A 4307-nucleotide genomic window follows, 5' to 3' on the forward strand; every position below is an offset into this window, starting at 1 on the left:
AGGGAGTAGATTTGGTGGCTTCCGTCAGCGTCGCAGGTTTCGGCGAGCGAGGAGGGGTCTGTTTGGCGACCGTTGCGGTTGGAAGGAGCTTTGGCCTTCGTCTTCAAAAACGCGTCGAGAGTGCTTCGCTTTCTTCGCCCGAGTCTTGGCGCTAAACATTTCTTCGTGGCAAGAGATGCTGCCCGTGTAAACATCTTTGCTGCCTCTGCCGACCCGTCCCGTAGCCAATCGCCGTTCTCGACGATGTTGCACGCCGCTTCGATGAGGTCTTTGACGCCGAGCTCCCTGTCCGAAGCAGCAGAAGTAGCAGCGTTGTCGCTAGCGTCGTCCCCTTCTTGGGCCCGCTGCCCATCTTGCCGCATCAAATCTTCGTCGGTGAGGATTTCGGCGTGCAACGCCAGCCACTCTTCCACAATCTCCTCATCGACCTCGCTGAATCTGACATCCCTTGCCAGATGTACGATATCCCTCTGCACAGCTGCCGGATCCAAGCCGGTGAAGTCGTGAACGGCATCGGGAAAGATCTTCCTCCATGCACCGTTCATGCACTGCGTGGTGACTTCCAAGAATTCCCAATGATCGTTCATAATGTTGAAGCTCCTTCAGAGTGGGCTGCCGTCTTCTGGAAAAGATTCGACATTGTCCTCCTGAGACCCCCCCCTCAAATATGACGTCACAAAGCTCTGCCCCCCCCCAAAAAAAAAATCCATTTTGAAAATAAAACATGCTTCAAATCGCTTTAAACTATTGTCATTGTAGTGCGTATTTAACGTGGCGCTGCACTCTGATGTTGTAGGAGTGTTATAACAATTAGTGTCGTTATAACAATTCTATATTATTTTCGTCTCCCCCCTCCTTTTTCCGAACATAGATGGACACGTCCATCTGAATAACTGACAAATCGCTCTCTGTGGTGCTAACGTAAAAAAACCGCCACTTTTTTCAAATTTTCTTGTTGTGGTTTTCACACCTGATGGTGATTGCTTGTGTTGCAGTCGAAACGTCTTGAGAATTTTATTGTTTTATATTTTATTATTTTATTTTTTCCCTTCTACGTGACTTTACCGAAAGAACCAAGAATATGAATCCCTGCAGTCACGAAAGCTTTAAATAAAAATTCTATATTTATTTAAAGTTGCGCATTTTTATGTGATGTCACATTTCTCAACCCCCCCCCCCCTCTCGTCACACATCGTCACAAATGTCTGACCCCTCCCCCCACCCTAGGTGCGTGACATCATTTATGGACGGCCCCTTAATGCAGAATTTTGATGCCTTGCATGAAGTGAGGTGTTTGAACATCTTAACACCTGTTTTATTGCCAGAAAGTGTAAAACCTCGTCTTATCTTTCATATTTTGATACTGGAAAAAAATAGGTCCCATATTGTAGCTGCTCACTCCGCGTGAACACATTCCTGCGGAGGAAGCTGGTAGGGACATTGGGTTGCTCGGTCAATGGCCAGGGTCAACGGCTGTGTGGTGTATTCCGCAAATATGCCCGACTGTGAGGGCGGGCACAAGCCGGCGTGAGTCGGTTAAACGTTGAGTTTTATAAGGGCACCACGGGGTGACCAGCCCCTCCCCACCCAGCCCCACCCCCTCCCCACCCAGCCCTACCCCTTCCACCCTCCCCACCCTCCCCTCTCCACCCAGCCCCACCCTTCCCATTTTTGTATGCACGACGGACGGACGGACACAATAATCCCCTGTGGGCTGGTGTAACCAGGAGGTTCCTACCAGTATAAATTATCTTATAGTGCATTGTCTTTGCACTGTTCGCCTTTTGGCGTTCTGTGGTCCAACACTTGTAGTGAGCCTAGGCCATAAATAAGGCTGTCTCTGGTGTAGACTAATCAGTTTCACAATGCATATATTCACTCTAGATTTGCATATATTATCAGAGCATGTTGTGTTTGCATGTTCATCACAAGTGCGTGTGGTTAATGCAGTTGCTTCCTCGCAAAAAGGTTTTTTTATTGCCAGACAGGGTAAAACTAATTCTTCTTTTTTGGTTCTTTCGGTAAAGTCACGTAGGTATACAGTGAGGGAAAAAAAGTATTTGATCCCCTGCTGATTTTGTACGTTTGCCCACTGACAAAGAAATGATCAGTCTATAATTTGAATGGTAGGTTTATTTGAACAGTGAGAGACAGAATAACAACAACAAAATCCAGATAAACGCATGTCAAAAATGTTATAAATTCATTTGCATTTTAATGAGGGAAATAAGTATTTGACCCCTCTGCAAAACATGACTTAGTACTTGGTGGCAAAATCCTTGTTGCCAATCACAGAGGTCAGACGTTTCTTGTAGTTGGCCACCAGGTTGGCACACATCTCATTAAGGAGTGGGATTTTGTCCCACTCCTCTTTGCAGATCTTCTCCAAGTCATTAAGGTTTCGAGGCTGACGTTTGGCAACTCGAACCTTCAGCTCCCTCCACAGATTTTCTATGGGATTAAGGTCTGGAGACTGGCTAGGCCACTCCAGGACCTTAATGTGCTTCTTCTTGAGCCACTCCTGTGTTGCCTTGGCCGTGTGTTTTGGGTCATTGTCATGCTGGAATACCCATCCACGACCCATTTTCAATGCCCTGGCTGAGGGAAGGAGGTTCTCACCCAAGATTTGATGGTACATGGCCCCGTCCATCGTCCCTTTGATGCAGTGAAGTTGTCCTGTCCCCTTAGCAGAAAAACACCACCAAAGCATAATGTTTCCACTTCCATGTTTGACGGTGGGGATGGTGTTCTTGGGGTCATAGGCAGCATTCCTCCTCCTCCAAACACGGCGAGTTGAGTTGATGCCAAAGAGCTCCATTTTGGTCTCATCTGACCACAACACTTTCACCCAATTGTCTTCTGAATCATTCAGATGTTCATTGGCAAACTTCAGACGGGCATGTATATGTGCTTTCTTGAGCAGGGGGACCTTGCGGGCGCTGCAGGATTTCAGTCCTTCATGGCGTAGTGTGTTACCAATTGTTTTCTTGGTGACTATGGTCCCAGCTGCCTTGAGATCATTGACAAGATCCTCCCGTGTAGTTCTGGGCTGATTCCTCACCGTTCTCATGATCATTGCAACTCCACGAGGTGAGATCTTGCATGGAGCCCCAGGCCGAGGGAGATTGACACTTATTTTGTGTTTCTTCCATTTGCGAATAGTCGCACTAACTGTTGTCACCTTCTCACCAAGCTGCTTGGCAATGATATTGTATCCCATTCCAGCCTTGTGTAGGTCTACAATCTTGTCCCTGACATCCTTGGAGAGCTCTTTGGTCTTGGCCATGGTGGAGAGTTTGGAATCTGATTGATTGCTTCTGTGGACAGGTGTCTTTTATACAGGTCACAAGCTGAGATTAGGAGCACTCCCTTTAAGAGTGTGCTCCTAGTCTCAGCTCGTTACCTGTATAAAAGACACCTGGGAGCCAGAAATCTTTCTGATTGAGAGGGGGTCAAATACTTATTTCCCTCATTAAAATGCAAATCAATTTATAACATTTTTGACATGTGTTTTTCTGGATTTGCTTGTTGTTTTCTGTCTCTCACTGTTCATATAAACCTACCATTAAAATTATAGACTATTATTTCTTTGGCAGTGGGCAAACGAACAAAATCAGCAGAGGATCAAATACTTTTTTCCCTCACTGTAAAATAAATCACAAATTCATGAAATGAAATAAATCACAAATAAATCACAAATTTATCTTATTTTCTTTCGCTAAAGTCACGTAGGTATAAAATAAAATAAATCACAATTTTCTTTTATTTTATACCTACGTGACTTTACCATACTCTTTAGTTCTTTCGGTAAAGTCACGTAGGTATAAAATAAATCACAAATTTATAAAATAAAATAAATCACAAATTTATTTTAATTTAAATCACAAATTTATTTTAAATCACAAATTTATTTAATTTTCCTTCGGTAAAGTCACGTAGGTATAAAATAAAATAAATCACAATTTTAACCAGAGTATAGATTCCTGCATTCACGAAAGCTTCAAATCAACATTAATTTCTTATTTTCTTCCAAACAGTGACCTCTGTCTTCGTAACAGACAGAAGCAACTCGAGGCTGTAACCTCTGTCTCGGTGCCATGATGCTTCAGTAACCCGAGGCTGTGTGAAAACAGCGACCTCTGTTTCAGTGACCTCTGTCTTCGTAACAGACAGAAGCAACTCGAGGCGGTAACCTCTGTCTCGGTGCCATGATGCTTCAGTGACCCGAGGCTGTGTGAAAACAGCGACCTCTGTTTCAGAGACGAGAGGAGCGGTGGCGCAGCGGTTAGCGGCCTCGCCGGGTTCGA

Source organism: Petromyzon marinus, chromosome 61 (assembly GCF_048934315.1).
Source record: "Petromyzon marinus isolate PM22_M1 ecotype Great Lakes invasive population chromosome 61, UKy_Petmar_22M1.pri1.0, whole genome shotgun sequence".
NCBI lineage: Eukaryota > Metazoa > Chordata > Hyperoartia > Petromyzontiformes > Petromyzontidae > Petromyzon > Petromyzon marinus.